General features: G+C 35.2%; 1 long non-coding RNA gene across 1 annotated transcript in view; it reads left to right on the forward strand.

Moving 5' to 3' along the window:
* Positions 1–13,637, forward strand: part of LOC109547285 (uncharacterized) — a 60,917-nt gene that overhangs the window by 16,213 nt on the left and 31,067 nt on the right. The window lies entirely within an intron of this gene.

Here is a 13,637-nt window from a genome sequence, read left to right on the forward strand (position 1 = left end):
TACTGTTCAATTGAAATTGTTAATTTAATAACTATGTTTTTTACCAAAAATTTTATTATAAAAATCTTCATAATTTTCAGAACAATGTTGAAAATATATTCCCATCCTAGGATCAGATGCAGGATGCCACACTGTAGTTACTTGTCATAGCTCCTTAGTCTCCTCCAATCGGTGACAGTTTCTCATCTTTCCTTGTTTTTCATAACCTTGGCACTTTTAAAGAGTATTGGGCAATTATTTTGTACAATGTCCCTCAATTTGGCTTTGTCTGATGTTTTCTCAAGATTAGACTGGGGTTATATGTTAATGGGAAAAATACCACAGAGGCAAAGTGCCCTTCCCAGCACATCATATCAGAGGGTACATGATACATCCACAAGATTTACCACTGGTGATGTTAACCTTGGCCACTTGGTCAAGGTGGTGCCTTCTAGGTTTTTGACTGTGAAGGTACTCTTCACAGTAACATAAATACTCACTACATACATACATACTCAGTTTCAATTCATAGTATTTCTAATATAAGCAAGTCACTAAGTCTCTCCCATATGTAAGTGGAGGAGAATTAAACTCTATCTCCTAGGGGGAGGAGTACCAAAGAACTTATGAATGTTTCTTAACCACAGGAAGTTATAATATTTGAGGGAGATGTAAATACCCCATTTCTCCTTAAAGTTTTGTTTACTGATTTTGGCACTCATCAGTGCATTTTACCTAGAAGTTATTGTGCTACTCCAAGGTGATTTTCTATTTCCTGCATTCCTTCTAGGTTTATTAATTGGAATTCTTCTGTAAGAAAGAGTTGCCCTTTCTTCCCCATTATTCAATTATATATTTGTATCAGTATGGGCTCACTTATTCTCTGAGTTAAAATACAATAATACCATTATTTAGTTTGTTGCTCCAATTTCAGTCATTGAGAACTCTTTCAGGTTGGGCCCTATATCCTTTTGACATGGTTCTATCCTTCTGTTTTTTTTCGCTTCGCGGCATGTGGGATCTTCCCGGACCAGGGCACGAACCCGTGTCCCCTGCCTCGGCAGGCGGACTCTCAACCACTGCGCCACCAGGGAAGCCTATTCTGGGGTTTTTTTAAGTGTTTTTTTAGCACTACAAGATACTCCAGGTTCATCTTGTATTTTCCTTGCTCCAGCCCTAGGATCACTGATTTCTTCAAGGAGCCCTGGTTGCTTTTATTGGAGAATAGTATTTAGAAAAAAAAATCTGTGCCTAAAAGTGCTTGTTGCTACTGGGATATTATTGCTTCTAGTGGACAGAGCTAGGATATCTGTGCATATACACACATATCTATATTTTATTTTATATCTGTGTATCTATGAAAATAAACATGAATAAACATGGATTTACACTGATATCTCTTACTCTAATTCAGCATTACAGGGTTTATTTTATTATTCCTCCTGTGGTGGGCAGACTAATGCCACTCCCCTCCAAAAATGTCCACATTCTAATCCTTGAAGCCTGTGAATATGTTACCTTACACAGAATTAAGTTTGCACATGGAATAAAGGTTTCTAATCAACTGACCTTAAAATACGGATTTTTGGGGGGTTATCTGGGTGGGCCCAATAGAATTAAGAGTCCTTAAAGGTGGAAGAGGGAGGCCAAAGCAGGAGTCAGGTAGATGTGGCTATGCAAGAAAGACACGAGAGATGCAACATTTCTGGATTTGAAGATTGAGGAAAGGCACCATGAGCCAAGGAACATGAGTGGCCTCCAGAAGCAGGAAAAGGCTAGGAAATAGACCAAACCCCACAGTCACCAGACTCCTTCATTTTATCCCGTTGAGACCCATGTCAGAATTCCAGCTTATGGAAGAGTAATATAAAAAAATTGAATTATTATAAACCACTAAGTTTGTGGTAATTAGCTGTAGCAGTGATAGAAAACTAATACACCCTCAGTGCTTATTTGTAACTTCTTTCTTTGATAGAGAAATCTGGCTGTCACTATCTATAATCCACTTGCTTATTTTTTTTCTGCCCTTAGTATAGTCGAAATGTAGTTTCAGAATTGCAGAATCATACCCTTGTAAGAAATATATGTACCGACAAGAGTACAGTGTTTATGTACAGGTCCTTTTTTCATTATCTTTAAAACAGTATCTAGACAAACCAGTTTTATAAAATAATTAAGTCAGCTCCTTTTCTCTCCTCTTCCTTCAATTAAGTTATACCATACTTGTAATAGCATTAGATTAATTTGCCATAGTCTTCATTCTACCCTGATTTCCCCAGACATCCTGGTTGATTTTTTAAAATCTACATACAATAAGACACTCTCCATGGGGTGCAGTTATATGGGTTTTAACAAATGCATAATCATGCACCCAGAACTATAGTACCACACAGAATATTTCTATCACCCTGAAAATTCCCTTGCGTGGCCTTTTTGTAGTCAACTCCGGACCCTCTCCCAGCTCCTAGAGACCATAGATCTCTTTTCTGTTCCTATAATTTTACCTTTTCCAGAATATTGTATAAATGGATTCACACACTATGTAGCCCTTGTAGTCGTGCTGCTTTCACCTAGCAAAATGCATTTAAGATTCACCTATGTTGTTCCTTTTGACAGCTGAATGATATTCCATGGTACCCCAGTTTATCCATTCACTTTTTGAAAGACATCTAGGTTGTTTCAAATTTGGGGAAATAATGAATAGGGCACTTTAAAACTTTATGTACATGTTTTTATGTGAATATAAGTTTTCAATTTACTTGGATAAATATTGAAGAGAGGTTATGGGTCATATGGTGACTATGTTTAACTTTATAAGAAACTGTAAAACTATTTTCAGATAGAAAGTACAACTTTTGTCCATTTTTTATGTTTCTTTTCCTCTCATTATTGAGTTGTAGAATTTTTTATATATCCTGGATAAGTAGTATTTGTTTTATACACATATAGAACAAATACTATATAAGCACATATATATGCTTATATACAATATATATAATATTTTCTCCCAGTACATGACTTTTCCACTCTTAACAGTTTCTTTTGATGAGCAGCAGTTTAAAATTTTGATAGAATCTATGTTACCACTTTTATATTGTTATTGCTTTCTGCAACCTGTATAAGAAACTCTTGCCTACATACTTTGTAACAAAAATATTTTCCCATATTTTCTTCTAAAACCTTTATGGTTTTACTTTTACAATTCGGCTTATGATCCATCTAGAATTAACTTTTGTGTATGTTATGACAAAAAGGTTGAGATTCATTGTTTTTACAGATGGAATTTTTGTATATGTTGTCACAAAAGGTTTGAGATTAATTTTTCATTTTTTTCCCACATGGATATCTAGTTATTCTAGCACCATTTGTTAAAAGGCAAATCAAAGCAAAACAAAAGTACTCCCTTTCCCCACCGGATTGCTTGGGCACTTTTGTCAAAAATCACATGACCATATAAGTTTGGGTCTGTTTCTAGATGCTCTGTTCTATTTGAAAGATTTATTTGTCATTCCTAAGATGAGTATCACACTGTCTTGATTACTGTATTTTAATATTGTCCTTAAATCAAGTGATATATGTCTTTCAACTGTGTGCTTTTTCAACATCGCTTTGGTTTTTCTAGGTCTTTTGAATTTTCACATTAACTTTATAATTAGTCAATTTTTATATGAAAATCTGCTGATGCCTTGATTGTGGTTATATTGAACCTGTAGATCAATTTGGAGAGAAACGGCTTCTTAACAAAGTCTCCTAAACCATGAACATTATGTATTTACCCCAGTTACTTAGTATTTCTTCGATTTTGCCTAAGAGCTTTTGTAATTTTTTGGTATTGGTCTTAGTAATTTTGGGGGGGATACGTCTCCTTAGGCAAGGGAAACAAAAGCAGAAATAAACAAATGGGACCACATCACACTAAAAAGCTTTTGCACAACAAAGAAAACTATTCACCCATTGATGAACACTTAGGTCATTTCCATATCTTGGCTATTGTAAATAGTGCTGCTGTGAACACCGGGGTGCTTATATCTTTCTAATTAGTGTTTTTGTTTTCTTCAGCTGAATACCCAGAAGTGGAATTGTTGGCTCATATGGTAGTTCTATTTTTATTTTTTTGAGGAGTCTCCATACTGTTTTCCATAGAGGCTGCACCAGTTTACATTCCCACCCACAGTGTACGAGGGTTCCTTTTTCTGCACATCTACACCAACACTTGTTATTTCTTCTTCTTTTGATAATAGCCATTCTGACAGGTGTGAGGTGATATGTCATTGTGGTTTTGTTTTACATTTCGCTGATGATTAGTGATATTGAGCACCTTTTAATGTGCTGTTGGCCATCTGTATGTCTTCTTTGGGAAAATGTCTGTTCAGATCCTCTGCCTCTTTTCTAATCAGGTTGTTTGGGTTTGTTTGTTTGTTTGTTTGTTTGTTTTTTGATGTTGAGTTGTGTGGGTTCTTTATATATTTTGGATATTAACCCCTTACTTGTTAAACGATTTGCAAATATCTTCTCCCATTAACTAGGTTGCCTTTTTATTTTGTTGATGTTTTCTTTCACTGTGCAGAAGCTTTTTAGTTTGATATAGTTCCATTTGTATATTTTTCCTTTTGTTTCCATCCATGGATGTAAATATTAAACATAAAACTAAAAAACTTTCAGGAAAAAAACCATAGGAGAAAATCTTCAGGATCTAGGACTAAGCAAATTGTTCTTAGACTTAACACCACAAACATGATACATAAAAGGAAAAATTAATAAGTTGGACTCTATCAAACTTTTAAAATTTGCTCTGCAAAATTTACTCTTAAGAGGATGAAAAACAAAGCACAGACTGGGAGCAACCATTTGCAAACCACATACTAACGAACTAGTGTCTAGAATTTAAAAAGAACTCCCAAAACACAATGACTAAAAACTCAATCTAGGGACTTCCCTGGTGGTGCAGTGGTTAAGAATCTGCCTGCCAGTGCAGGGAACATGGGTTCGAGCCCTGGTCCAGGAAGATCCTACATGCCACGGAGCAGCTAAGCCCGTGCACCACAACTACTGAGCCTGCACTCTAGAGTCCACGAGCCACAACTGCTGAGCCCACGTGCCACAACTACTGAAGCCCATGAGCCTAGAGCCTGTGCTCCACAACAAGAGAAGCCACCACAATGAGAAGCCCACGCACTGCAATGAAGAGTAGCCCCGGCTCACCACAACTAGAGAAAGCCCACATGTGGCAACAAAGACCCAACGCAGCCAAAAATAAATAAAAATAAATTAAAAAAAACTCAATCTAATTATAACATGTGCAAAAACATGAACAGATATTTCACCAAAGAGGATATAGAGATGGCAAGTAAGCATATATAAAGATGTTTAATATCATTAACCATTAGTGACCAGCAAACCATGAGATACCACAACACACCTATCAGAATGGCCAAAATACAAAATAGTAATAACACCAACTGCTGTTGAGAATGCAGAGAAACTTGATCACTCATTCACTGGCAAAAGTAATGTAAAAGTGCCTAGCAACTCTGGCAAATAAGCAGTTTCTTAGAAAACTAAACGTGCAACTCCCACACAAGCCAGCAATTTCATTTTTGGACATTTATCCCGAAGAAACAAGAAGTTAAGTTCATAGAAAAACATAAACATGAGTATTTATAGTAGCTTTATTTATAATAGCCCAAAATTGGAAGCAATCAAGATGTTCATGGATGAACAGATAAACTGTGGTACCTCCTTACCATGGAATACTACTCACCAATAAAAAGAGAAAATTATAGAAACATGCAACAACTTAGACAAATATCCAGGGAATTATGCTGAATGAAATAAGCCAAACACAAAAGGTCGTATACTGTGTAATTCTATTTATATAACATTTTTGAATTGACAGAATTATAGAAATGGAGGACAGAGCTGTAGTTGCCAGAAGTCAAGGATGGGTAAAGGGATACCGAAGTGAGCATGGCTATAAAAGAGCAACAGGAAGGATCCTTATGGAGATGGAACTGCTTTGTATCAATGTCAATATCCTGGTTTTTATACTGTTCTGTAGTTTTTCAAGATGTTACCGTTAGGGAAAGTGGTAAAGGGTAAATTGGATTTTGCTGTATTATTTCTTAGACTTATTATTTTAAGATAAAAAGTTTAATTTATAAATGCAATTATTTTTGTGGAGTAACCTTGTGTCCTGTGACATTGCTGAATTCACCTGTTCTACTAGATATTGTGTAGATTCCTTAGGATTTTCTGTGTAAGTAATCATGACATCTTCAAATAGAGACAGTTTTGCATCTTCTTTTCCAAACATTATGCCTTTTATTTTACCTTGCCTTATTGCAATGACTAGGACTTCCAAAACAGTGTTGAATAGTAGTTGTAAAAGTAGGCATCTTTTTCTTGTTCCCAATTTAATATCATGGCCAAGCATTCAATACTTTAGCAATGAATAAGACGTTAGCTATAGATTCTTTATAGATACACTTTATCTAATTGAGGAATTCCTTTCTACTCCAATTTATAATAAATTTGTGTTTAATTTTGTCAAATGTCTACATCCATTAAAATTATAATTTCTTTTCTCCTTTGTTATCTCAATATACTGAATGAATGAATGATTTTGGAATGTTAAGCGAACCTTGCATTCTTGGGATAAACCGTACTTGTCATGTTATATTGTCCTCTTTATATATTGCTGGATTTGACTGGTAATATTTTGTTAAAGAGTTTTGTATGTATATTCGTGGGGGATATTTATTTGTACTTCTCATTTATTTATAATGTCTTTGCAGGTTTTGATATTAGAGTTAAAACCACATAAAATGAGTTTGGATGTGTGCCTTCTTCCTCAATCGTGTGAAAGTGTTTGTATAAATATCATTCCTTAATGTTTTGATAGGAGTCACAATGAAACCATCTGGCCCTGGAGTTTCTCTGTAGAAAGATTTTTGATATTTCAATTTTAGAAATAGATTTAAGGATATTCAAATTTTCTTCAATCAGTTTAAACTTCAGTCAGTTTTGATAAGTGCTGTCTTGAAGGAATCTGCCAAATTTACTGGCATAAAGTTACTCATAACATCCTCTTGTTATCTTTATTTTCACAGTTTTATTGAGATTTAATTTACACACCATAAAATTCACCCAGTGTATATGTAACAATTCAATTATTTCATTAGATTTATAGAACTGTGCTCCCATCATGACAATTCAGTTTTAGAATACTTTCATCCCCTTAAAAAGTTCCCTTGTGTCCACTTACAGTTAATCCTAGCTCTCCTATATAATCCTGGGATAATATTTATTCCTAACCTTAGACAACAACGGATCAGTTTTCTGTCTCTAAATATTTACCTTTCCACTAAGTATTTCACCTGAATGGAATCATACGTATATAGCTTTTGTGTATTGCTTGTTTCATTTAGCATAATGTTGTTGAAGTTCATCCATGTTATAGCACATATCAGTAGTTCATTGTTTAAATTGCCAAAAGGCATTCCACTGTGTGGATAAACTACATTATTTTTACCTATTCACCAGTCAACAGATACTTGTAATATTGTAAGTTTTGAGCTATTATGAACAATGTTGCTATGCTGTATATGTCTTTGAGCATATGTTTTTGTTTCTCTTGGGTAGATTTTTACGAGTGGAAATGTTCAATCACACTATAAGTTTAAGCTGAATATAAAAGAAACTGCCACACTGTTTTCCAAAGTGTGCGTGTGCCATTTTGTATTCCCATCAGCAGTGTATGAAGGTTCCAATTTATCCATATCCATACCAACACTTGGTGTAGTCTTTCTTCTGCATAGTATACATTCTAGAGGGTGTGTTGGTATTTTACCATGGTTTCATTCTGTATTTCCATAATGACTAATGATATTTACCATCTCATGTGCTTATTAGCCATTTGTTTATTTTCTTTAGGAAAATGTCTATCTGAATCATTATCCATATCTTTAATTGGGTTCTTTATCTTTTTACTATTGAGTTTTAATTTTTCTTCATATATTCTGGATAAAAATGCTATAGTGGATGTATGATTTGCAAATATTTTCCTCCAGTCCAGGCTTGGCTTTTCATTTTCCTAATGTATTTTGAAGCTCAAATGTCAAGTTTCATGAAATCCAATTTATAAATTGTTTTCTCAATTATGGATCATGTCTTTGGTGTTGTATCTAAGAAATCTTGTCCTGACCCAAGACTATAAAGATTTTCTCGTACATTCTTTTCTATAAATGTTGCAGGTTTAGGTTTTAAATTTAGGTCTAGGGTCCCTTTGAGTTAATTTTTGTGTATGATGTGAGGTAAGTCTCTAACCTTTCTATTCCTAGACTGCTGAGTGCTTTTATCATGAAATGTTGACTGATTTTGTCAAATGCTTTTACTGTTTCTGTTGAAATGGTCATGTAGCTTTTGTTCTTTAAGCTATGGTTTATTACATTGATTTTCGCATATTAAACCAACCTTTCATTTCTGTGATAATTTCTCCTTGGTCATGGTATATAATCCTTTTTATGTGCTGCTGGAATGAGTTTGCTACAATTTCGTTGTGGATTTTTTGCATCTAGATTTATTAGGGATATTCTTCTGAAGTTTTGTTTCTTTATGAACTATTTGCTTGATTTTAGTATCAGGTTAATATTGGCCTCACAGAATGAGTTGGGAAGCATTTTATTTTTTGGAAGAGTTGTGAAGGATTAATGTAAATGTTTGGTAGAATTCACCAGTAAAGCCATCTTTTTCTGGGTTTTACATTCCTTGGAGATTTTCAATACTAATTCAATCTCTTTACTTGTTATATGTCTGCTCAGATTTTTCTATTTCTTTTTAAGTCAGCTTTGGTAATTTGTTTCTAGGAATTTGTCCATTTCATCTCAGTTATCTAATTTGTTTGCATACACATTTCATAGTCTTTGTTTATAATCTGTAAGATTTTGTTTTCCCCTACTGGCTTCATTCAAGATTCCTCTTTGTATTTGGTTTCTGCAGTCTGAATATGATATAACCAGGGGTGTGTGTGTGTGTGTGTGTGTGTGTGTGTGTGTGTGTGTGTGTGTTTGGTGTTTATCTTGCTTAGTATTCTCAGAGTTTCCCAGATCTGTGGTTTAGGTAACCGTAAATTTTTTTAAGTTCTTAGCCGTTAATGCTTCCAATATTTCTTCTATGCTGTTCTCTCTTTCTGGTATTTTAGTCGCATATATATCACTCCTTTTGATATTGTTCCATAATTTTTCCATATTTTTCTCTTATTTCTTCTTCCCCTGTCAGAGCCACTAGAGGTTTTTTCCTCATCCTCACTGTGAGAATATTATGGGATTCCTGGAGGAAAACTCCACAAAAGTGTGGAGAGACCCCTATATTTTGCCCCCAGGAATTTTTCACACCCACAGAAGTCCACACTCAGCCTCCAACGATTTTTCATAATTACTAGTGAATTAGCAGTCCTACTGCTGCTGGCTTTCAGCAGGTCTCCTCAAGGTAAGCAGATCTGATTGACACTTGTTACTCCAGATTTTGAAGTGTTTGGTTATCCTACCACCACAATTCTCTGAGTCTAAGAAAAGTCATTAATTTTTTTGTCCAGCATTTTCTTATTGTAAGGATGGGAATGACAACTTCTAAGTTTTTTATATGTTAAGACTGAAACCAGGAGTTCCCTGTATTTTTTTTTAATTAAGAGAAAATTTATTTTATATTTACTAAGATCTCAACCCTTTTAATAATCTTTATTTCTTCCAGAGTGTCTTAGTTTCCAACCAGTATTATTTCCATTTCGTCTGTAGAAATTCCTTTAGCAGTTCTTGTAGGGAAGGTCTGCTGACGACTAAATTTCCTTAGTTTCCTTATGTATAGAAACATTTTTATTTTTGCCTTCATTCTTGAGGAATATTTTTACTTGATGTAGGATTCTTGGTTGATTATTTGCTTTTGTACTTTAGTTCTTTAAGATGTCCTTCCACTATCTTCTGGTGCCCATAGCTTTTTTTTTTTTTCTTTTGCGGTATGCGGGCCTCTCACTGCTGTGGCCTCTCCCGTTGCGGAGCACAGGCTCCGGACAAGCAGGCTCAGCGGCCATGGCTCACGGGCCTAGCTGCTCCGCGGCATGTGGGATCCTCCCAGACCGGGGCACGAACCCGTGTCCCCTGCATCGGCAGGCGGACTCTCAACCACTGCGCCACCAGGGAAGCCCCTCTCCATAGCTTTTGATTAGAAGTCGATGGTCCACTAGTAGTACACTACCAATTTAAAACCGATAGCTAGAGTGAAGCAGCCACGTAGCACAGGGAAATCAGCTCGGTGCTTTTTGACCACCTAGAGGGGTGGGATAGGGAGGGTGAGAGGGAGAGAGATGCAAGAGGGAAGAGATATGGGGATATATGTATATGTATAGCTGATTCACTTTGTCATAAAGCAGAAACTAACACACCATTGTAAAGCAATTATACTCCAATAAAGATGTTAAGAAATAAAGGACAACAACAACAAAAAAGAAGTCCATGGTCCTTTGAGATATTGTTCATCTTTATGTAATGTGTCATTTTTCTCTGGTGTCTTTCTAGATATTTCTCAAAATCTTTGGTTTTCAGCAGTTTAACTGTGATATGCCTAAGAGTGATTTTCTTTGTATTTATTCATCTTTGGATTCATTGAATTTTTTGAGTCTATAAATTTATGCCTTTCATCAAACTATGGATTTTTGGGGGTATTATTATTTCCTCAAATAAACTTTCTGCACTTTTCCATCTGGTACTCCAGTTAATTAAGACTCTGATCATTTTTCTTGAATTTTTCTCTCTTCTGCAGATTGGATACTGTCTATTGATCTATCAACAAGTTTTATGTCTTTCTATGTTATCGTCTTTTAGTGAATTTTTATATTTCAAATATTGTGTTAAGTTCTGGAATTTCCATTTGGTTCTCTTTTATAATTTATATTTCACTGATGTGATATTTTCATTTTTATAAGCATACGTTCCTTTTTGTCATTGAGCACGGATACAGTTGCTTTAAAAAATCCTTTTTTGATAATTCAACATCTGAATCATCTTGGACTTGGTCCCCTTTATTATTATTTCTCTTGTTACTGTGTCACATTTTTCTGGTACTTTGTGTCAAGTAATTTTACATTGTATTCTGGACACATATTATGTTATGGAAATTCTGGATTATTTCATGTTCCTCTAAAGAGGATTGATATTTTGTTTTAGAAGGTATTAACATATTTGGCGGGGGGGTGGTGTGTTGAATTGGGAGATTAGGATTGACATATATACACTAATATGTATAAAATGGATAACTAATAAGAACCTGCTGTATAAAAAAATAAATAAAATAAAATTCAAAAAAACCCATATTTGGATTCAAACTTCAAACTCTGTCTTCTTAATGACAGATCAAATCTCAGTTAAATTATCTTATCCTTAACTGTCCTTCTTGAGGTCTTCTCCACACAGACATAAGGAAGAGTTCAGTCAGAGATTCTAATAGAGATTACATATAGATTTTGAGGCTTATCCTTTGTGGTTTTCTCCTTTATGGAATTTTCGTCTCATTTTGCAGTGCCAGTGTTTGCCTCAAACTTTGTGCTATGATTCTTCAAGCCAGAAGAACTCTTTTGGAATTCTGGTCTTTCCACATGGCACTGACCGCATCTGGCTCTAGGCTAAAAGTCATGAAAATAGGTAACTCATACTATGCTGTCTTCTTTCCCTAAGAATTAACTCCTAGAATCTGCTTGCTTTTGTTCACTCTACAGAAGTTTTAGGTCATTGTTTCTTGTATTTTGTCCAGAGTTTATAGTTGTTATCTATGTGAAGATAAGAACTTTCTAGGTCATATCTGGTTTTCCTTTGGTGTTATAATATTGCATAAAACTCATATGAAACCACTTCCTTTCTATCAATCTGATGATCTCATCCCGCATGGGATTTCTACCTGCCCCTTTAAACTGACAGCCACAATCCTTTACTGTGCTACACTGTGATTTGTCTGTGGGACTTCATCAGTATATCAACCAAATTAATTTATCATTATGTTGTTTTTCTGGTCAGTACTATTGTCTTCCCAATTATAAACCCAAACATTTTCACATTGAGAAACCAGCGTGTGGAAGAGGTTTGTGAGAAAGGTAGTCAGCAAGGTCTTTTGAGTGTGATTTTGGATTGCAACTGGCTTCCAATATTACCAGTAAGAAGCCCCCATATTACTGCAGAATAGTCAAGGTGAAAACTATAAAAATATTTTCAACATTTTTGCCTGTTTTAGAAAATGTCTATCTTTTAGTCGAGTAGCAGACTTCTGCTAAGCTCCAATAATATTCCAAGCACTATGCTAGGCTGGGGTTCTCTATTAGTCTGCTTGGGCTGCCATAACAAATTACCACATACTGGCTGGCTTAAGCAGCAGAAATTTATTTTCTTATAGTTCTGGAGGCTGGAAGTCCAAGATGAAGGTGCCACCATGGTCAGTTTCTGATAAGAGTTCTCTTTCTGCCTTGCAGATGGCTACCTTCTCTCTGTGTCCTAACATGGGAAAGAGAAAGAGTGTGCCCTCTGAGGTCTCTTCTTATAAAAACAATAATCCTATTGTATCAGGGCCCCACCCTCATGACCTCATTTAACCTTAGTTAACTCCATAAAGGCCTTATCTCCAAACACAGTCACATTGGAAGTTGGGGCATGAATATTTGAATTTTGGTGGGAGGCAAACATTCGGTCCATAACAGGCTTCAAGATGAATATGGCACAAAGAGCTCTGTTATGTATAATTCTCATGTACCCATCAGAAATAGGCAAATGATCTACAGTGACAAGAGATGTAATATACTAATCTTAACTTTAAAATTTGATACAACAAATGGGAATAGAGGGAAGTTGACTTGCACATTGAAGTTTTCACTTGGTTCCCACAGATCATAGCTTAGAAGCAGTGCATGTAAAAAACGTAGAGCTGGAAATCAACCCTCAGTGTATATCCATATTAGCCACAGATTACAAAGCTGCTGTCAGTTTAGATTATATTTACAGGAGTAGAATTTCCAGAATGAAGGAGATGATAATCTTACTGTTCTCTGTTCTTACAAGATGACACCTGGAATATTTTACTTGGTTCTGGGTGCCAGAATTCATGAAGACATAAATAAACCAGCACACACTCAGATGAGCAAATATGATGGGTGAGGAATGAAAAACTATATCATATAAAGAGTGGTTGATGAAAGTGATCAGAGTGGCCTAGAGAATAGAAAACTAAAAGGGCTATAATCTCCACTTTTTAACATGTAAGTGAACAATACATAAATTAAGCATTATACTTTTTGGAGACATAATTAGGTTGATTATAAGGAAGAACACTCAAATAGTCACAGCTCTCTGAAGATGGAATAGGTAGAGTTGGGACATAGTGAGCTCCCTGTCATTAATAGTATGTAAGTACCCACTATATGACTATCAGCAGGGATATTGTAGAAGGAATTCTAGAATCAACTGGGGATTGGACCAGAAAACATTTCATGGCCCTTCCAACTTGAAGATTCTTAAAGAGTGTGATACTTTTTTTAAAATTAATTTTTATTGGAGTATAGGTGCTTTACAGTGTTGTATTAGTTTCTACTGTACAGCAAAATGAATCAACTATACATATACCTATAT

The sequence above is a fragment of the Tursiops truncatus genome, chromosome X, assembly GCF_011762595.2.
Source record: "Tursiops truncatus isolate mTurTru1 chromosome X, mTurTru1.mat.Y, whole genome shotgun sequence".
Lineage (NCBI taxonomy): Eukaryota > Metazoa > Chordata > Mammalia > Artiodactyla > Delphinidae > Tursiops > Tursiops truncatus.